Genomic DNA, 23063 nt, shown 5'->3' with positions numbered 1-23063 from the left:
CTCTCTCTATTTATTTCAGAATCCCCTTCCTCTCTCCCATTTCTGAAGAAGGGTCCAGACCCGAAACGTCAGCTTTCCTGCTCCTCTGATGCTGCTTGGCCTGCTGTGTTCATCCAGCTCCACACCTTGTTACCTCTACAATCACCCTCAGCTTTCTGCCAAACTTGGATCCAACATGTCACTTTCCCGTGGATTCCATCACCTTTTACTTGCTTGACAAATCTGCCATGAAGGTCATTTTCAAAAGTCTTGCTAAAGTCTATGTAGACCACTTCAAATGTATTCCTTTCATCAATAATTCTAGTTAGTCTGTTATTTCATGGTCTATTCTCTCCTCCCTTTGTTAACAATGGGGTAACATTAGAAGTCCTCCAGTCCTCGGATACCTGACCTGTGACCAAAGAGATTTTGAAAATTACTGCTAGGGCCCCTGATATCTTCTCTCTTGCCTCCCTCAATACCTGAGGTACATTTCATCCAGTCTTATGGATCTATCCATTTTTAAGGCTGCTACAGCTGCGAGAATCTCTTCCCTCTCTCTCTCTCAATTTTTCTAATATTTCACAGTCCAGTACCATGCTATCTACACATGCATTATCCTTTTCCCTTGTGAAGACAACATAAAATATTCATTAAGGATATTCATACTCATTCATTAATATTCATTCTTCCAGGTCCACTCACAGATGATCAACATGGCCTTACTGTTTCCCTACTCATTATTTTGCTCTTTACATATTCAAAAGCAACTTTGGATTTTCCTTCATTCACAATGCTTTCTCATACATTCGCTTTGCTTTAATAATTTCCTTTCCAAATTCCCCTTGCAGTTTTTACATTTCTCTTGTAACTCTACTGCATTGAGCCCTCAGTATCTGCCACAAGCTTCTCTTTTTGCTTAATCCTAATCTTCATGTCCCTTGACATCCAGGATTGTATGTCTTGATCCCAATCTATGACCTGATGGGAACATATCTGCCCTGTACTCTCGCTAATTTCTCCCTGAATGTCTTCTACTAGTTTGACACAGTTTTATCTGCAAGTACATGCACCTCGTGCACTTGGACCAGATTGTATCTCATCTTAGTAATTTTATCTTATCTTATTTAGTCTCTCCCAATTCAAAACTTTCACTCCCAGTCCATCACTATCCTCTTCCATAACTATTCTAAATCTAACTGAGTTATGATTACCATCTCCAAAATGCTCCCCCACTGTTAAATTTCTAACTACCTGGGCTCATTGCTAAATATTTAAGTCCAGAATATTAGCTCATTTGTTAGCTCACTTTTTATGCACTGGTTAAAAAAATTCTGATTTGTTCCTTCCTGATCTTGTGCAATAGAAGCAACCCAGCAAATAACTGTGCAGTTAAAATCCCTCACTATTTCTCTGAAATTTGATCATCTATCTCTCCCTGAATGTTTGGTGGGGGTTCGGGGGGAATATAGTACACTGTTTGCCCATACGACCACACTTAATGATCCTTCCATGATATCAGCCCCCATCACCTAGTTGAAAACATGGGTGTTGAGCAACTGAACAGCATACTGATAGATAAAGAAGAGATGCTAAAAAGGGTGGCAACACTCCAGGTAGAGAATTCACCAGGCCCTGATGGGATGCTTCCTAAATCGCTGAGAGTGTTAAGGGAGCAAATCACAGAGCCATTGACAGAAATTTTCCTAGCTCTCTGAACACCGGATTAGATGCAGGGGACCGAGGATTATAAATGTGACACTACCGTTTAAGAAATGATGAAGGATAACCCAAGAAACTGCAGATCTGCGAGCTTGCCATTAATAATGGGAAAACTGATGGAAGCCATAATACAGGATAAGGTAAATATACACTTAGAGAAAAATAAGCTAATACTAGACAGTGAACATGGCTTCGTCAAAGGCAGGTCATATCTGGCAAATTTAATTGAGTTCTTTGATTGGTGACATGGACAGTGGATGAGGGCAGTTCTGTGGATCTTATACATTCGGATTTTCAGAAAGCATTTGATATGGTGCCACAAGGCAGATTGGTTACCAAAATAGAAATGTTTGATTTGATGAGTTCTTGACAGCATGAATTATAAATTGGCTAAAAGATAGAAAACATAGGAATCAGTGTTGGAACCCTTGGTTTTTCTGATTTATTTAAACGATTTGGAGGTGGGTGTTGAGGGCAAAACCTCTAATTTGCAGATGATACTAAACTAGGGTGAATATGAATTGTGAGGATGATTCTGAGTGACTTCAGAGGGACATTGACAAGTTGGCCAAATGGCCAGATACCTGGCAGATGAATTTCAATGTAAAGAAGTGTAAGGCAACACATTTTGGTAGAAGAACTACAAGGGACAATACAGGCTAAATGGTTCTACTTGAGGGAGTACAGGAACAGAGGGACCATATGCACAATTCTCTGAATTTGGCCAGTTAAGTTGAAACAGTTGTTAAAAAGGATTATAGGATCCTTGGGTTTATAAGTAGAGGATACAGTATAAAAGGAAGGAAGGGATACTACACCTACAATTCATTGGTCACACCACATTTGCGCTATTGTTTTCAGTTCCAGGCACCTTATATAAGGAAGGATGTTAAAGCCCTGGAGAGAGTTCAAAGGAGATTTACTAGAACAATATTAGGCATGAAGGATTTCAGATGCAAGGAAAGATTAGAGAGATTGGGCTTATTCTCCTTGGAGCAGAGAAGAATAAAATAGGACTTTATTGAAGTGTTTAAAATTACGAACAATTTTCACGGGATAAAGGAGGATATTCTGTTTCCACCAGTTGGTATGTCAGTAATGAGAAGTCAAAATTTCAAGATTGTCAGCAAGGGAGCTAGGAGAGAGATGAGGAGAAACCTCTTTACTCAGAGAGGTGTTAGGATTGGAATGCACTGCCTGGGAGAATGGTGGAGGCAGATTCCACAAGAGGTTTCAAAAGGGAGTTGAATATATATATTTTAAAGTGATGAAGTTAGAGAGCTACAGAAATAGGGCTAGAGATTGGGACTAGCTGGGTAGCTCTTTCAGGGGCTAGTACTGGCATGATGGGTCAAATGGCCTCATTCAGTGCCGAAAAATTCTATGATACTGTAACTGTGATATTATTTTCCCACGAGCCTGTGCTGTCAGTTCATCCATCCTAGTCCTTAGGCTCCTTGCATTAAAATATATTCCGCTTAGTTTTGCCAAACTCACTTTTTTCTTATGTACTTTATACTTCCTCTGCCTTCCAGACTCAGTTACTCAGGTTTAACTTCTAAATCCATTTCAGCTTCTCTCCCCTCTGAATTACTTGGCAGGATCCCATCTCCCTGCCAAACTAATTTAAATCCACTCCAATTGCTCCAATCCATTGGATCACCTCCAAACTTGAATTTGCCCAGTTTTCAGATGCTGGTGGATCACTACTGTGTAGTTCCAGCTGTTCTATTTCCAATGTTTATCCCACAGTGCAAATGCTTTTGGATTGGTTGCTCAAATGTCAAAATTACATGACAGAGTAGTCTACAGCAAGCTTTTCAAATTCCCTGTAAGTGACATAATTGAGACACCAAATATGAATCATAATGCTCTAAAATTAGTGCTGAAACCCAAATGATTGATAAACTATAGAATGTTCAAAACATGAAAAGAAATCTTAGCTTCATAATACTTTATATTTTGAAAACACTTATATAATTGGACAACAATATCAGTTCAGTACAAATTTCTCTATTCGACTCTGTCAATGGCTTTGTGAGAAAGAATCATTCAGCATCGCACGGTATTAGCAGACCGACATGCAGCTGCTAAAACCAGTCTCTGCAATGCGTCTCACAACCTGGGGGGCAGGGAATTAGTATTTTGTATTCATTAAGAAAAACCACAAGTCCCTTTGATATCTTATTGCACTGTGTCAAGTAGTTCAAAGCCATAAAGTTTAGAAAACTGTAGATTCTCACTGCTACGGAAGAGAATTTAATGGGCAATGACCAGGGAGGCCACAAAAAAAAAGAATAAAGGAAACAAAAGGATAAACTCTAGATAGAGGTTTGTGTCAGCAAGGAAAACATCAATTCCAACAACCAGTGTTCTGTCACCAAAAGTGGAAGTGCTGGTGTTGGACTGCAGTGGACTCAACACCAAGTTTATTTGAAACCACACAAGCTTTTGGAGCACAGCCCCTTCATCAGGTGCAGTGAGAGAGCAGAGCACACAGACCCAGAATTTACAGGCAGAGAGATCAAAAGATCATACAACTGGTGTGAGTGGAGTGTCAAATGATCAATCTCTGCAGGTGACCAGGAGTGTGAGAGAGTGAGTAAAGTGTCAACAGCTGAATAACTAGCAAAGGGATGACCCATAATCCGATTAAGTGAGGCATAGAGATAATTACAAAAAATTAAAAGTGAGGTGGTGCTGGAGACAAACTAAATGATTGGAATTGTATGCCGAATTTAAAACTGTACAAACTAATTAAGGTAGAGAAATTGTAACAATTTATCAAGGTGATGCTATCAAAACGGGACAGTTAGGAAGTCGGCTATCAGTCTCTCTTTGGCGATTCTGCGTCATGTATCTCGACTTCCGATCTTTGGGTAAGCGTCTTCCAAGACGGACTTCGAGAGACACAACAACACAGAATCGCGAGCAGAGACTGATAGCCAAGTTCCGTACCCATGAAGACAGCCTCAAAGGTGATCTTGGGTTCATGTCACACTACAGGTGACCCCACCATACTGTCCTTAATGTGTAAAATCTTCCTTACTCTCCTGTTTTGACAGCATCACCTTGATAAAGAGACTTACCATCTGACACTCCACTCAAACCAGTTGTATGATCTTTTGATTTCTCTGCCTATAAACTCTGGGTCGGTGTGTTCTGCTCTCTCACTGCATCTGACAAAGGGGCCACGCTCTGAAAGTTTGTGTGATTTCACATAAACCTGTTGGATTATAACTTGGTGTTGTGTGATTTCTGACTCTGCCACCAAATGCTCAGACTATGCAACAATTGTTTTGAAGACTATTACAGGTATTGGTCTCAGACTGGTGTCTAAACATTGTCTTTTTTTTAGCAATTCTAAGCGAAAAGATGGACTTGAACTACAAAATAAATAAGTTGAATGGCCATATCTTAGTTGTTAAAGACAGCATCCATCAAAAGTCAGGTTTGAATACCACTTTTATTGGCTGCGCTAAGCACATGCAATGACACTTCTTGTCTTTCTGAAATCATTTAGCTTACTGTGCACTATCAATATTATAGGCTAAGTTTGTGGCTTATAAAGGCACATGCTCAAGTAGTTCATCTTCATTGTTCAGAACTTTTTAAGAAACAACCTTCTTCTGACCCACATGAGAATTGTAGGGTCAACCTATAAGACGGAATTGTTACAGAAATAGAATGCAATTGCAGGGTGAGAGGGCTTTCATTGATCCAGATCAATCTTCCTTCACTAAGGAGCTGACAAAGATGCCATCCCAATGACAAAGATTCTGATTATGACTTACACAGTCTGACACTACCACAGAATATATACAAGGCAAACTCCAGAACGTGGCTGATGCTTTTTACTGCCTCTCTTGTTCACTTTTTGGGAGGGGGAATTGCCTATACAGAATGTTTATTCATTTAAGAAGTGAAGTTCTAAATGTATTTGTCAACCAAGTTCCTCCTGGCAACCACTGGCAGAATGGAAAATGTTCATATAGCTCAGAAAGTGGTCTTGAAATGTACATCCATATGGCAGTACTGAGTCATGGGATGGCCAGCACATATTCCCATCGAATGCATTCTAAGACCTTTCTCTGAGCAAAGCAACCAGCTCGGGCTTCTGTACAATTGCTTTAGTCTGTAGCAACCACTTTGTTATTCTCAGTATCCTCAGGTTGGACATTCTCCAATGCTCACTTGGGTATTTCCAAGTGCCATGTACAAGTTTATAAATCTATTCGGTGGTTTGATAAATCAAAGGCCATTGAAGACATGATTAGATTTGATTTATTATTTTCACATGTACCAAGGTACAGCGAAAAGCATTATTTTGCATGTTATCCAGACAAATTATACCTTACATACTATGTAACTTTTTTGTTGGTGTGTCAATTCAGCTGAGTTTTGTGCAGGGTTTCTCTACATTAGGCCCAGCGTGTTTTCTTACACTTTTGTTCTAAATTCACCACATTAACTACCTACCACTGCCTATGGTACCTCTCTTGTTTGATGCCAGCTGGATTCTACCACTCCTCATACCCAGAAGAACTCACCACTGGTGGGTCGTCCTCAAATAGAATGGTATCCCTGGTGCCCAATTTGAAAGGTCATTGTGACCCAAACAAGTACCATCAGTTTGGAGTTGCTCTCCACAATTCCTGACATTTTCTCTGGATGTGGCAGATAAACAGAAATTAGCACCCTATTTGTGGGCAGACACCCTAATGTCCTGGTGGCTGGGATGGTATACAGCAGGGCCGTCCTCTTCCCGCTAAGATTGGTACAGGTCACCATGCAATGAGAACTTACCAAACTGGTCCAAGTTGCCGCCCGAGTCATTGCTGTCTCAGTCATCTGCAGGACTGCCCGGCAATGAAGGAAGATGATCAATAAGCTTGTCCACAAGGTCAGGGTAATCTTCTCTCTGTCACCTCGCATTCACTTTATCTTTGCTAATGCACGCACTTCCCACCAAGGCTCATGCTCTACCACTCTCACTATTACATGCAACATTTTCCCTGACTTACTCTCATCCACCTGAACCCCTCTTCCCTCCTCACCCTGCATGGCATCTGCCCTGCTTACTCACTCACTCAGAACACTTCACCACTTTTCCTCACCAGCATCAGCATGAACAATAATGCCATCGGCTTTCATTTCACTCAATCCCTTCCTTCTTCTCTGATATTAGTCCAGGGGCGCAGGCACAGTCATTCAATCACTTAGTGTGGCCAGGGCCAGGATCTTCTCATACAGATGAAGTGCCAAATGTTGGGCATTTGGGCAAAGAGCCAAATCTCTCACCTCTTTCTGCCCTATTGTGGGCCCTTTTTTTTAACCTTCCAGCAGCCACTGAGACCTACTAATGGGGAGTATTGTTTATTGTCAGCTTCATTAACATCAAATCACACTTCATTAATATACACCTTCCTATTCTATCAACTGTCATGAGTACACTCGACATTGACAATTGCCAACATGAAACAATCATCCATAGACAAGAGCCCAAGAAATCCTTGATGTCCTCACCTTCCCCTCTCATCTCTGGATGGATCTGTTAGTCTTCAAAGGCAAAGATTTCCTCATTGTGGTTGACTAAACATTGTTTTCTGGAGGTCAAAGGACTATGGTCCCCACTTCGCCAGTTATCATCACACTTAAAGAGAATTTCACCACACATGGCATTCCTGAGATGGTCATTTCAAACAATATCCTGCTGTTCACTAATTACTTCTTCAAGGACTTCACTGAATCATACAGATCTGTACAGATTACCAGTTCACCTTCATTCCCCAGTAGTGATGCTGAATAGGATGCTAATACCGGCAAGGCCCTGTTGTAGAGAAACAATATCAAACTGGCCTTTCTTCGTTACTGACCCACAACTTTACATAACAGTAGAAGTCATTTAAGCTATTATGGATAGGAGATGATACTCAGTTTCTGAGACTCCCACATACTCTCCAACCAGGTACCAGAGAGACGAATGTGGATATTGATCAGATTGAAGGAAGATCACTAATGTATAAATGAAGTTGCCATTAACCACTCGCGTAAAATACAGGAACTGTAAAGACTCTGCTCTTGGAACACAGTATGGATCTGGAACTAGAACCAACCTAGCCTATCCAGTCCTGAAGAAGGGTAATACCCAAAACATTGACTGCTCCTTTCCTCCAGATGCTGCCTGGCTTGCTGTGTTCTTCCAGCCTCCTGTTTGTCACTTTGGATTCCAGCATCTGCAGTTTTCTTGTCTCTAGCCAAGTTTTGATTCCTTAAATTCATCCTCATTCTTACTTAGTAAACACTAACTGTGGTGTCCACAAATGCAACAGAGTCAGCATTGGTTTCTGCCAACAAGAGGCCTTTATTAATCTAGATTGACAGCTTGGATGAACAGGAGTTACTCATCCAAAGCCTTAATCATATTCAATTGTTTGTGTATCGAGCAAATACAGCAATGCTTTTCATAACATGTACTGAATCTGTCAAAATATAACAACATAACCACATAACTCTTTATAAAAGCCAATGTTGGTGACAGTTTTCAATTGTTACATTTTAAGAGATTTTGTTCATACCTCTAAGAAAGTCATCTACTTCTTGCCAGCTTCTGACCTCAATCTTTAGGCAAATGCATCCGCTTAACTCGTCAAAATAATTACATCTCCATGCTTCATATCAATGCTTACTATCTGCAACCACAGTCAAAACACAAGCAAGTTTCAATGTTAAAACATCAACTGCTTCTCATCTTAGACCTCACAGTGGTTTGTTTTTGCCAGTTGAACAGCTACAAAAAAATGATGGTACATTGAACAGCCACATGAATTTATGGAGTGTTGAATACAGAAAGAATCTTTCGATAAGTATATGAACTGTGCTGATAAACAAAACCAAATTTAGTTAGTAGCCATTCTACTTAAGTAAATTTCTGACATAGTTTAGATCTTTACAAATTACAGTTTTACAGTTCTATGTTAATTATTTACTTCTCGTTCTCAGTAGTTTATCTAAAATTCATTCACAAACACTATAATATTAAAATATAAGATGTATATATTATTTTTTGCAGTCTCAGAAGCCTCTACTTCCTATTATACCCAATGCATTACTAAAATCCGATTTAATAAGATACACCTTAACAAGAGAAAATAAATTATGTTAATTGAGGGATTCCATTATCAACTAATACATTCTGGCCTTAGTGTTGGAACACTCTCAGAGTGTATGCAATTTTAAGAAAGAATAAACTGGCACACAACTTCTTGGTAACTCTGTTTTCACTCACATGACTGAAAAATGTAGCAACTCAGATTAACTATTCTTTCATTGACACATGCCTCTCAGTTCATTGCCTGTTATTCTGCTGTGTGACTGCTGTGTCCCCAACACCTCAAATTGTCACCAGTTTGAATCCTTTTTTTAAAAATTTTGATTAATTGAAACTGGTCCCCTGATGGCCGTGTGGACTTTAAAATACTAAAGTAAATCTTACCAGGAGTAATCACCTTTGATTCTTGACAAATTATTTTAAAATTAGAGTGACGAAAAATTTATATTTATGTTCACTCTTTCAATGTTAATTTGAAGAAAATATTTTTATAGCCAGTTTTGGCACCCAAGCAAAAAGTAGTACCAAAATTGCTATACAACAGAAACTGACCACCTTAAAAGTATGCTTCATTCAATAGAGTCTGGTAGCATTGTTTCTTCTTGGGATCAAGATGGCTCTAGATCAGCATAATCAGAACAAACAAACTCCAAAACAATGGGTTCCCTCTCAATAACTACTGGCCCCGATTTTGTTCTCAGCTGCAAAACAACAATACTTGTCATGCACTAACATCTCAGCTGCCCACAGATTATTCACAGGTTTATTGGTGGCAATTTCCATTAATCTGGCATCTTTCTCATAGTGATCTCTACAGGGCATATGCGGCATCCATGAACAAGGAATTGTTTCAACCAGTCACATTAAAGTATCCTCACTAGTTACATTGCATTCCTCCATTCCACATAAACCATTCATGACACTCTGCTTGTAGAAGAGAACACACAATTCCAAGGATAAACTGGTGATCCTCCAGCGCTGAGTAATTAAGTCTCTGATTATGTGTACCCATCTTGTTTATTTTGAAAGACACCTTACCTAGAAGCTTGCAGCTATCTTTTATTGATGAACTGGTGGGAAAGGATAGCAGATTCATGCCATTACATTCAGTTCAACATCAAGTTTTTTGGCGAAGTTAAAAATAGCATACCCTATAGAACAGGAATGCAGCTCTAACAGCAACTTTTGCATTTCCGTGTTTACTATCAGATGCAAACTTCAGAATTTGATGTCAGATTTTGCTGTATCAGAAATGTTGATTGTCTCACTGCTATCCTCATTGCAAGCTCTGGGCAAGGACTCACCAAGAGTCTCTCCAGATTTCCAAAATTCCCCACAAAAATTGCATTTTATCCATTCTACTGCTGATGCAATAACACAAAGTCACACAAACAGGCCCTATTGAAAAGAAATGAGTTTCATTTGTTATCGTAAAATGTGCATAAAGTTATATATTTTGGTTCTTTGCTCTTTAACTCCTCTCCTGAGAGCACTGGTAGTTCTATTGTTCCTTTAGATATTTGGCTCTGATTCATTGTGAACACTGAAGTGATGAGTGCTTACAATCCATCCACTGGCAAGCAGAGAGGAGGGATTCCATGGAGTCTGATCTTATCCATAGATAACTCTCATTCATAGACATTTTAAAGTACTTAGTGCTGGATAGTAATCAGGAACAGGATCCCTCCTCAATATTACTTTCTAAACCATAAATACTAAAGCTAATTATAGCACCACATCATAACAACTTATTTATTTAGTGTCTTTAGCATTGCAAAATGTTTTCAGGCTAATCACAAGAAATTATCAAACAAAATTTCAACTGAGTTACATAACATGCTATTTGGACAGTTGACCAAATGCTTGGCTAAACAAGTAGGCAATAAGGAACATCCTCAATGGAGAAGAGAAAGATAGAGATGGTTGGGAGGGAATTCTAGAGCCTAGGACCTCAGAAATTGAAACCACAGGTGTCAAAGGTGACCCAATAAAAATCATGTAGAAGCAAGTGGCTAGAATTGGAGGATCCAACACTAACTCAAAGGATTGTGGGCTAGAACACTAAACATGCCAATTGTTCACTAAAAACAAAACAACTTGGCAGGTTATTTGCTACAAAATGAGAGCTTTTATAATGAACAACAAGAATAATTACAAAAAATGAATTGACTAATCTCCAGTGTAATGACCACAATTGACAATACTGGCACCTCATGGTCTCTGCCACCTCTACATGTGTTTCAGAGCAAGAGTTGTTTCAAATAGTTCACTGCCATCAACTTCCTGTGTCCAACTAATGATTGGTGGCACAGGCTACACAACCATACAGTTGTCACAGAAGCAGCATTGGTATTAATTAACAAGTTGGTTCATTGCATGATAACAAGAAGTTCAACTACACTGTTAGTAAGGCATAATTGTCAGGACTCCCAAGAGCTGTACCAAAGTCTAGTGTAGAACTCCCTGTCTCCACACGACTGTATGACAGCAAAGAATGAGTCAAGCTCAATGGAATATGAACATTAATGAACAATTAAGTTTTACATCAGCCACTACAATGTTCACCCGAAATCATTCCTCACTTCCCAGAAAGCTCAATAAATTCTCAAGAACTGGATCTTTCACAGATAGGACAGGAGGAGTAGAAGGAGGAAGAAAGCACTGAGGATAAAAATCACTTCCAATCACAAGCTCAGATGTCAACATTTTAGAAGTGTGGAAAGGGGAGGGGGTGGAATGCACAAAGGAAAGAACAGCACAGATGCCAGATCCCAGAGGACATAGTCTCACAGTAGATCTGTTCCAGCAGAATTCTGGTGGGTGTACAGATCCAAGCGTTTCATACACCAGAAAACCATCCGCTGATCCTGCACACTCAGAACCAAAGTGCATGGAGACATCCAGAAGCAGTTTTGTACAATGTGTTGAGAACATCTTGGGCAGTAGCACTGAAGAAAGACTTTCTGTGACTTTGATAAGTGTCAATTTGGTGCTGTTGCAAGGCAGAAAGTTGATCAGGATTCAACGGCAGATTCAAGGACTTTGGAGAGCAAATTGAGGTAGGGGATGGGACGGTAATTTGCAAAACACAAGGGACCAAGGGCTTTTCTTGAGAAGTTGTAAGATGGCAGTAGGTTCAAGGATAGTGGGACAGTACTGAGACTTATCTTTGCATTCCAGGATGACACAGCCAGATCTAGCAAGGAAAGCCAGTTCTCCAACAAACATACATGTAAGTATGCATCTGTTGAATTTAGCAGGGTGGAGATGAGGGGCATTCTGCTGGAGTGATCAGGATGAGACGAAGTAATGGTATTAATGCGGACAGACGTATTGACAATGGAAATGATGGTACTGAGCAGATCAGTAGCTGTAGAGATAGTAGGAACTACCGGTGCTGGAGTCTGAAATAACAAGGTGTGGAGCTGGAGGAACACAGTAGGCCAGGCAGCATCAGAGGAGCAGAAAAGCTGACGTTTCGGGTCTGGACCCTTCTTCAGAAATGGGGGAGGGGAAGGGGGCTCTGAAATAAATCCGAAGAGATTACCAGAGGGTTGCAATTGGAGAGAGATCCTGGCTTGCTGTGTTCCTCCAGCTCCACACCTTGTTATCTCAGACTCCAGCATTGGTAGTTCCTACTATCTCTGAATGAGTTATAACCCCACTATGAAGCCTCTTCTAAGCATGCCTACCTTGAAGAGGTAACCCTCCTCCCTCCAGAAAGACCTCAGTGAATCTCTCTCCCACTGCAACCCTCTGGTAGTCTCTTCGGATTTATTTCAGAGACCCCTTCCCCTCCCCCATTTCTGAAGAAGGATCCAGACTCAAAACGTCCTGCTCCTCTGATGCTGCCTGGCCTGCTGTGTTCCTCCAGCTCCACACCTTGTTATCTCAGTAGCTGTAGAAATGCTGCGTTGAATGGGTGGTCAAAGGTTAGACTGTAGGGATCTTAGAAAGGGAGTTAAATTAATTAAGAGAGAATTCTTATCTGGGGCTAATATTGAAGGAGTAGAGTTGTGAGGAGGATACGGATGGGGGCTGAGAGCAATATGAAGAAGTGATCTAAGGTAGCTTTATCTGTAATTGGCATGAGGACATGGCAAAGTCAAGAAAGTGGCTGCAAATATGGACTGAATGTGAGCATACAAGAGATTAAAGAGGGGATAGGTGGGGAAGTGGACTCAGATGAGGGAGAATATGAGAAGTACAGATGAAGGATGAGATCACCAAGGATGAGATGTCAGTCAGTGTGCAGACTGAGGGAGGAAGAAAGTGACAATACAGAGCTAGAAAACTAGCATGGTAATTTCGTGGATTGTAGAGAATAAGGATTACAAATGAGATCCAAGAGGGATGAAACAAGGTGAGATGTTCAAAGGAAGAGAAGGTGCTTAAAGAAATTGGGGACAGACAGATTATGATTTGTTGTTAAGAGCCATACCACCACCAAATTGGTCTGGGCAAGAAAGCAGGTAAAGTTAAAAGAGAACAGAAAACACTGGAACAATACTCAGCAGGCCTTGCAGCAGAATGAGTCTATTGTAATGAACAGTCATACTTGACCTGAAATGTCAACACTGTTTTTCTCTCTCTGTTACAAGGTCTGCTGAATATTTCTAGCATTTTAGTTTTTATTTCAGATTTCCAGAATTTTACTGGTTGAAGGAAGGCAGAAGACTTCATTAAGGGAAGGTGTCATCACCCCTTACCTAGAATCTGTGATGTCAATGAGATCATCTACAATGAGATTATGGATGGCTTTGTTTATGAGTGAAAACATCATAGAGGCAGAGGTGGAGAGGAGCATCGACAGCAAAATCAAATAATGAGTCCATAATAGGGTGATAGAGACAAGAAGGAAGAGTGAAAATTAGCCTCCTGGTCGCACATGTTGGTAGGATGATCTGTGGAAGACTTGCATGAGTTGTTCACAAGAAAGCAGTGCTGTCAGCATGGTGGTTCAGTGGTTAGCACTGCTGCCTCACAGCACCAGGGACCCAGATTCGATTCCACCCTTGGGCAACTGTCTGTGTGGAGTTTGCACATTCTCCCCATGTCTGCGTGGGTTTCCTCTGGGTGCTTTGGTTTTCTCCCACAATTCAAAGGTGTGCAGGTTAGTTGGATTGGCCATGCTAAATTGCCCATAGTGTCTATGGTAGGGAATGGGTCTGGGTGTGATGCTCTATGGAGGGTCGATGTGGACTCGATAGGCCAAATGGCCTGCTTCCACACTGTAGGGATTCTATGATATGTGCTTCAACGGGTCTGGCAAAGGATGTTTGTCCAAGTGAAAGTCAACTTGAGACACCAGCAAGAAAGTATGAAAGTCAAGGATTGAAGTCTACAGGCATGGATTTGGGGTGGTGACGTACCCTAGAGGACAGAAATTAAAGGGTACATAATGAGAGTTGAATATAGTAGCGGGTAAAGAGAACAAAAAGGCACAAAAAGCAAAAAGAGTCTGACTAGCTTTAGCCAGGGTGAGGAATCTCCAAGGTCACCCTCCCTATAAATGTACTTTGGGGATTAGAATTTATCCAGTTGTAAGAAATCACAAAATTTGAACTCTCATCATGAAAATCCTCTAATTTGGCTACTGGGAATTCAAATTTATTGATCTCTTTGGGACTTGTAATAACAAATATGGAAAAGTTGTGAAAATGCTTGCAATTGTTCCAGCTACCAGACAACATAAATGCAGCAACTAACCTGTAAGAATTTCATAATTCCTTTAAATAGTTTGGTGGGGAAACTCGTTCAAACTATTTAGCTTCATGTCCAACTGCTTGAGGTTGACGAGGCGTAGATTAGAATGTAGCATTTAGAAATTGCAGTGCTGATAACAAATTAACATTGCCATTGATTGATGCTGTCAGATACAGCGTGTAACCACACAGTGAGAACTGAATACATCATAAATAGAATGAAATGGTGAGAATTTGGTCAGAGCGGAAATTCAATGCTGAGGCATAAGGAAGAGCTCCCCTGCCTTCATAATTTGCTCAGTTTGAGACAGTAAGTATTTGAACTAGGAACCCATAATTAATGCTTCATTAAATTAATAACTTGAAATAATTAAGTTAGATTTTTGAAAATACTAAACTAAGTGAAGTATTTAAATAAATCGTTCATTTATTAATATAAAATAAGATTAAATAGAGATGGCAGACAGAAGGTGTGCTGCATCAACAGTGTGGAAGTTTATGGAGAGCTTATGATGCCAGATTAACCCATTTTCATTAAGTGTTAATAACTCAAGGAACTTCAGCTCAGAATTCTGAGTCTATAGGTATGAAGCTGCAAAAGCACAGTGGATCAGACAACATCCGAAGAGCAGGTAAGTCAACGTTTCAGGCCGAAACTCAGTCCTGATGAAGGGTTTTGGCCTGAAACGTTGACTTACCTGCTCCTCAGATGCTGTCTGATCTGCTGTGCTTTTCCAGCCTCACACCCATAGATTAAGGCTTTCAGCATCTGCAGACCTCATTGTCTTCAGCTCAGAATTATTGCATTGGGAAGTGATTTTACATATGTTCACATTAGGCTTTTATTCCCAAATATCATAGGATCAGTGCTATCATTTAAGCTGCCAGAGAAGGTGCAGATAACACCTTGGCTATGATAAGGCAAAGCAAATTGGATTACTACAACACAGTATAATTCAATACAGCACAGGAACAGGCTCTTTGGCCCACCAAGCCTGTGCCAATTCCTAATCCTTATTTTGACCCACTACTTACTGCCCCTGCACAGTTTCCAAGCCTCTGTTCACCTCCTGTTCATGTGTCTATCAAGATATGCCTTAAACATTGCTAACATCCCTGCTGCCACCACCTCCACTGGCAGTGTGTTCCGGGCACCCACTGTCCCCAGTGTGAAAAATTTTCCCTGCACTTCTTCCCCTAAACTTTCTCCCTCTCACCTTGAACCTGTGCCCTCTTGTAGTTGACCCTTCCACCCTGGGAAAAAGCCTCTGACTATGCACCCTATCTATGCCTCTCATAACTTTGTTGACCTCTATCAGGTCACCCTTCAGCCTTCATCTTTTCAGTGAAAACAATCCAGTTCATTCAACCTCTCCTCATGACTGAAACCTGAGGTCTAGGCCTCAGGCCTAGACCTGAGGTATGCTTCCTTTTTTTGACTAAACTAATAATTTTCTGTCATCCAAGGTTCCAGAGTCCTGCCATTCCTGTCCTTCATTTTCACAGGAACATGCCTTGTCTACGCTCTTAAATAACAGTTGATTAAAGACTCCCACATGTCAGATGTGGACTTACTCTCAAACTGCACTCCCAATCCACATTCTCCAATTCTTGCCTAATTCAGTCATAGCTGGCCTTTCCCCAATTGAACACCTTCATCTGAGGTCCACTCTTGTCCTTATCCATAAGTATCCAAAAACTTACAGAATTAGTCACTATTCTCAAAATGCTCTCCCACTGAAACTTTAATCGCCTTATATATTCTCCAATCAACCTGCTCAGAGATGTTATTACAACTTCTTGAAAATTCAGAGAAAAGAATCTCAATGATAAGTATGAAGTGACTATCCCTCAGAGCCTACTGGAAGCTATTTGCATTTATCTTCAGAATGTCTTCAGAATGCAAGCAAGATACAACCCCATGCGCCTGTGATATTATGGATCATGGAGTCTGCTTATGTGAACTGGCCAGTTACATCTAATTTATTTTTACCCTTTATCAATCCCTTACCTGAGTCTGTTGTCTGTCTGTGAGAGAGTGGGGCTAGAGTTAAAGAAGATTGGTTTTAAATCATAAACATTAATTAGAGTACCTTATTGTTCAATTTTGCTAAAGCTGCTGTTTTGTTAATAAAAGTTATTAATTCTTTTGACTAAGCAACCGATGGTTGGAGTTATACCTGACACATAGGAAGATGGTCGTGGTTGCTGGCGGTCAATCATCTCAGCTACAGGACATCTCTGCAGGAGTTCCTCAGGGTAGTGTCCTAGGTCCAACCATCTTCAGATTTTTCATCAATGACCTTCCCTCCATCATAAGGGCAGAAGTGGGGATGTTTGCCGATGATTGCACAATGTTCAGCACCATTCATGACTCCTCAGATACTGAAGCAGTCCATGTTCACATGCAACAAGTTCTGGACAATATCCAGGCTTGGGCTGACAAGTGGCAAGTTACATTCGCTCCACACAAATGCCAGGCTATGACCATCACCAATAAGAGACAATCTAACCACCATCCCTCAACATTCAATGGTGTTACCATCGCTGAATCCCCTACTATCAACATCCTGGGGGTTACCATTGACCAGAAACTCAAATGGACTCACCACATAAACACAGGGCTACAAGAGCAGGCCAGAAGCAAGGAATACTATGGTGAGTAACTCACCTCCTGACTCCTCAAAGCCTATCTGCCATCTACAAGGCACACGTCAGGAGCATGATGGAATACTCCCCACTTGCCTGGATGTGTATAGCCCCAACAACATTCAAGAAGCTTGACACCATCCAGGACAAAGCAGCCTGCTTGATTGGCACTACATCCACAAGCATTCACTCCCTCCACCACCAACGCTCAGTTGCAGCAGCATGTACTATCTACAAGATGCACTGCAGAAATTCACCAAAGATCCTCAGACAGCACCTTCCAAACCCGTGACCACTTCCATCTAGAAGGACAAGGGCATCAGACATATGGGAACACCATCACCTCCAAGTTCCTCTCCAAGTCACTCACCATCCTGACTTGGAAATATATCGTCGTTCCTTCACTGTCACAGGGTCAAATTCTGGAATTCCCTCCCTAATAGCAGCTGTTCAAGAAGGCAGCTCACCACCACCTTTTCAAGGGCAACTAGGGATGGGCAAGAAATGCTGGCCAGCCAGTGACGCCCACATTCCACAAATGAATGGAAAAAAAAACTGAGTCACAGTATGAAAATTCGGGGTAGACAATTTAGGACGGAGATGAGGAGACATTTCTTCACTCAAAAAGAGTGGTAAGCCTGTGGAATTTATTACCACAGGAAATAATTGATGCCAAAACACTGAATGTATTCAAGAGGTGACTACATATAGCACTTGGGGCAAATGGGATCAAAGGTTATGAAGAGTAAAAAAAAGGTTGTGGGTTCACATTAATCTTCTTTTGTTGCAATGCACAATAGACACTATTCTTCCTCTAAAACATTTTGTACAGGCCAGTTTGTCGCTGAAACAACTATCGACATAGGAGGCAATGGCATAATGGTATCATAGCTAGACTAGTAAACCGAAGATTCAGGTAATGCTCCAGGGAGACGGGTTCAAGTCTCACCATGGCTGATGAAATTTTTCAAAATCTAGAATTAAAAGTGTAATGATGATCATCAAACCATTGTTGACTGTTGGAAAAAAACATCTGGTTCACTAACATTCTGTAAGGGGAAAAATCTGCTATCCTTGCATGGTCTGACTGACATGTGGGAGTCCTGAAAATTGCCTCCAGTGCCCATGAAGACTCATGGCATCAGGTCAAACATCACACGAGGCCAAGAGACCAAACAAAATAGCCTCGAGCCTGTTCTACCATTCAATAGGATCATGGCTTATCCGACCTTCCTCACATCCAGCTTCCTACTTTTTCCCCATATCCATTGATTCCCCTACTGGTCAAGAATCGATCTATCACAGCCTTGAATACATACAAGAACTCTACCCATAAAGCTTTCTGTGGCAAGGAGTTCCAAAGACTCTGAATCCTCTGATAGAACAAAATCTTCTCATCTCAGTCTTAAATTGGTGACTCCTCCTTATTCTGAGACTATGCCCTCTAGCCCTAGATACTCCCAAGAGGACAACTATCCTCTCAGCATTTACTCTGTCAAACCCTTTAAGAATTCTATATGCTTCAATGAGATCACCTCTCATTAATTTAAATTTCAGTTTAGCCTTTGCTCATAAGGCAATCCTTCCACACCAGGGATTATCCAAGTTAACCTTCTCCTGAACTCACTACAATGAAACAATTTCTTTCCTTAAATAGTAGGACCAGTTTAGAGGAGATCTGAGAAAAACTTTTCCATCCAGACAGTGATAGAAATATGGAACACACTGCTTGAGAGAGTAGTGGAGACTGGTACTCTCGCAACATTTAAGAAACATTTGGATGAACACTTAAAGTGCCAAGGTATAGTAGACTATGGACTAAATGCAGGTAAATGGGATTAGTGTAGTCTGGGGTTTGTTGCTCAGCATAGCCATGGTGGGCCAAAGAGCCTGTTTCTATATTGCATGACTCTGACTCAGAATGGTTCACAGTACTCCAAATGTCTCACCAGCACCTTGTACAGTTGTAATTAGACTTCTCTACTCTTATATTCCAAACCCCTCGAAATATGGGCCAACATTCCATCAGCGTTTCTGAATACTGCTACACCTGTGTGCTTTCTGTGTTTCATTCACAGGAACCCACAAGTCGCTTTGCGTTGCAATTTTCTGCAGATATTCACAATTTATTTGATGCTGTACTTTTTTTGTTCTCCCTACTAAAATAAACAACTTCACATTTTCCCACATTATACTCCACTTGCCAACTTTTTGTCACTTACTTAGCCTATCAATATCTCTCTTTAAACTCTTTGTATCCCCTCCTCACCTGCGTTTCTGCCTATTTTTGCGTCATCTGCAAATCTGGCTACAGTACATTCACTTCCTTCCTCCAAGTCATAAATCTATATTGTAAACAGTTGCACTCCCAGCACTGATCCCTGTGGAACCCCACTAATTACAAGCTGCCAACCAGAAAAAGAACACCTTATCCACACTTACCAATTCCTGCCCATTAACCATTGTCTATCCACACAAATATACTACCTGCAACACCATGGGCTCAAATCTTATGACTTAACCATTTGTCCAACACCTTCTGCAAGTCCAAATACAACACATCTACTGGGTCCCTCTATCCAGTATGCTTGAAACTTCCTCAAAATACTCTAATAATTTAGTTAGGCACAATTTCCCTTTCATGAAACCATGCTGACTCTGCTTAATTGGATTATCATTTTCTAAATGTGTTGCTATTAGTCCCCTAATAAATTGATTTCAACATTTTTAAACAATAGGTGTTAGGCTAATTGGCTTTAGTTACCTGCATTTTACCACCCCAGTTTTTGAATAGAGGTATCACATTAGCAGTTTTCCGATCGCCCGTTATTTCTCCAGAATCCAAGGATTTTTGGAAAATTACAATCAATGCATCCGCTATCTCTGTAGCTACTTATTTTTGGATCCTCAGATGCGAGTCATCAGAGCCAGGGAACATACCCATCTCTAGCCCTATCAGTTTGTCTAATACTTTATCCTGTAGTGATGACGGTGAACTCCACCCCCACCACTGTTCTTTAGTATTAATGGGATATTTGAAGTATCTTCCACCATAAAGACTGGAGCAAAATGCCTGTTTAACTCCTCTGCATTTCCTTGATCCCCATAACTATCTTTCCAATTCATTTTCTAAGGCAAGTAAACCTCCAGCTGATTACCACATACTGCCATTCTCAATTGTTGAATCAATTCTTCTTCATGTTGAACCACACTTTGAGGAAGCACTCAGGGTGGCATGGATGTAAAATCTACTCTAGGTAGAAAAATACAATATCCATCGCCAACAGTGACTTGGCAGCATCATTAGCCAAGTCCTAAAGGTCATGGTTGTTTACTGGATCTGCAGCAGGTGGTGAAATAACTAACAAGAAGGATAAACATACTGATCTCTAACCACGCAGTCTACACATCACAAATGTAACTGTCATCACAATATTGGTAAGAGAGACCAGCACACCATGTTTCTTGGAGATGAAGTCCTGTCTTCACATTGAGTACCACCATGCTAAATGAGATTGATGTCGTGTAGATCTAGCAACTTAAAACTGTATCCATGAAGTATTGTAGGCCATCAGCAACTGCAGAATTGTACTCAAACAAAATCTTCAACCTCATGGCCTGGCATGTCCCCTCACTCTACCATTACCATAAAGTTAGGAGATCAACCCTGTTCAATGAAGAGTGCAAGATGGCATGACAAGCATACCAAAAAAAAAGGTTTTTACCTGGTGAAGCAATAGGTGGCATTCAAGAGGGCACTGGATAATTATTTGAATGGAAATAGTGTGCAAGGGTAAGAGGTAAAGTCAGGAGATTGGCTCTCTGTAATAATGGATATTTGAAGAGACGGTGCAGGCATGATGGGCTAAATGGCCTCCTTCTGCATTGTAACAATTCTGGTGATTCTATGAACAACACCACACCAAACAGCAGGAACAGCTAGCAACAGACAGAACTAAGGAACTCCACAAAATACAGAGCAGATCTAAGCTCTGCAGTCTTGAATGGTGGTGTATCGTTACTGGAAGAGTCATTTCTCATTTGATTCCTCACTGTGGCATATCAGTCAGCCATGAGATGCACATTCTTTTGATATGCATCTCTGGAGCAATCTTCTACAAAGAAAATTTCACAAGTGATCATCCTTTTGTCTTAATTGAGGCTGGGAATTTCTTCACATTGAATCATTTCCCAGTTGGAAATACTACATGCTCCTTTGCCTTAGCTATTTTAATGTTTCTGTGAAAATAATTCCAAAGATGTTGTTGAACAAACACGATTAAGAAATTGAGAAAGATCTGAGCAGGAAAAAAAATCAAATGATTAAAAATGCATCATGCAGGGTCCATGTAGAATTATCAGTCACGGGTTTCCTGCTGATACCATCTATATTACAGAACAGCAGTTTTCTTCCCTGAATTGAACTGAAATAAAAATCAATTAACATGGTTTAATATTTCTACGAATCTGAATCACAGACCACAACAGATATCCATATTTTCTAAATATGATGAATGGCCCCAGAATAATAACCTTTTTTCTGTATGTTTCCCAACAATGGCATGATGGCAAATGGTAGAATAGCATTCAAGGTGTGTGATTGAAAAATACTAGAGTTATAACTTCCTCTGAAAATCACTGTGCCTCTAGAATTATTGAGTCAGTAATGTTTTGAGGCATAAGGCTGAAAAACATTTTTGTGAGTGCTTTTTAATCAGAAGCAATAAAATTCCACATTAATTGACGGAATCATTTTTCTGCTTGGAGACTGAAATAATTGTTGCATCTTTGTGGAGCAGTCATCTTTTCAATTGGTTCTGAAGAAGGGTCTAGGCCCGAAACATCAGCTTTCCTGCTCCTCTGATGCTGCTTGGCCTGCTGTGTTCATCCAGCTCTGCACCTTGTTATCTATTCAATTGGTCTCTTTTGTTAAACATGTAGATTTCTTCTTTTTCGGGAAGTTTACTGAACTTCATTAACTTGATTCCTTTACTGTTCTCTGGCCTATGGAATCACTTTCATGTTGCTATAATGGTCACTCAGCCAAGAACTTCACCCATATTGAGGGTAGGCTATTCAAAATTACAGCCAAATACACTAATTTTAGTTTTGCCCATGGGCAAATGTAGCATTCTTGTGAAGTGTAGCACTGGGACTTGACTAACAATTTTAATGCATCAGAGAATTTTGCACTGCATTAGATTTTATTAACTTTTTAATGCCACCAGTAATATTTAATTTTCTACAATTTAGCATGAATCAGAGTTAACATCTTCGTGATATACTTTCTTGCAGCAGAATAGGAATATATGAACAGCCAATTTTATCAATGATGCCTCTTACATTAATATGCAGTACTGCCCACTTGTATTTGGCATCAGGTAAAGCTGCTACTCTTGACAAAAAGCCTGTAGTGGTAGAACTGCACAGAGCCTACTTGATATTTAGGTCATTCTGTTGTTTTACATCTTAGTGTCTAATAAACTTTGAAGCAGTTCTGTGACAAGATAATTGGATGTAGAAGTATCTTGGAACATATGGAGTGGGAATTGGTCCAGCATTCTCCTCTGTGCATGGCATTAATAATGACCAACCTATTGCCACTGTTTCAATGGCATTCTTACAGATCTTAGAAATGCATTGATGCCTTTTATCATATTATCTAACTTCACAATAATGTCATTGCCAATCCTACACCTGCAGTACCTCCTTCTTCTGCTTGGTTGCATTAGAAGAAAATATGGCCACGAGATCCTTCGCTAATTGCATCCCAAAAGTCAGTCTCTTCCTCCTCATTGTGAAAATGTTGACTCTAATAATGAAATACACCAATGCTTGTCACAGGGTTCTCTGCTCATTATATATTTTACCTGTCATGAGTATCTGATATTTTGTCA

At 40.4% G+C, this 23063-nt stretch overlaps 1 protein-coding gene across 1 annotated transcript in view; it reads right to left on the bottom strand.

The window, feature by feature from the left end:
* Positions 1–23063, bottom strand: part of inpp4b (inositol polyphosphate-4-phosphatase type II B) — a 718933-nt gene that overhangs the window by 312231 nt on the left and 383639 nt on the right. The gene's annotated exons all lie outside the window — the stretch shown is intronic.

This window comes from Rhincodon typus, chromosome 1, assembly GCF_021869965.1.
Source record: "Rhincodon typus isolate 14 chromosome 1, sRhiTyp1.1, whole genome shotgun sequence".
In the NCBI taxonomy this organism is placed as follows: domain Eukaryota; kingdom Metazoa; phylum Chordata; class Chondrichthyes; order Orectolobiformes; family Rhincodontidae; genus Rhincodon; species Rhincodon typus.
This window is presented reverse-complemented; position numbering and strand designations above follow the sequence as displayed.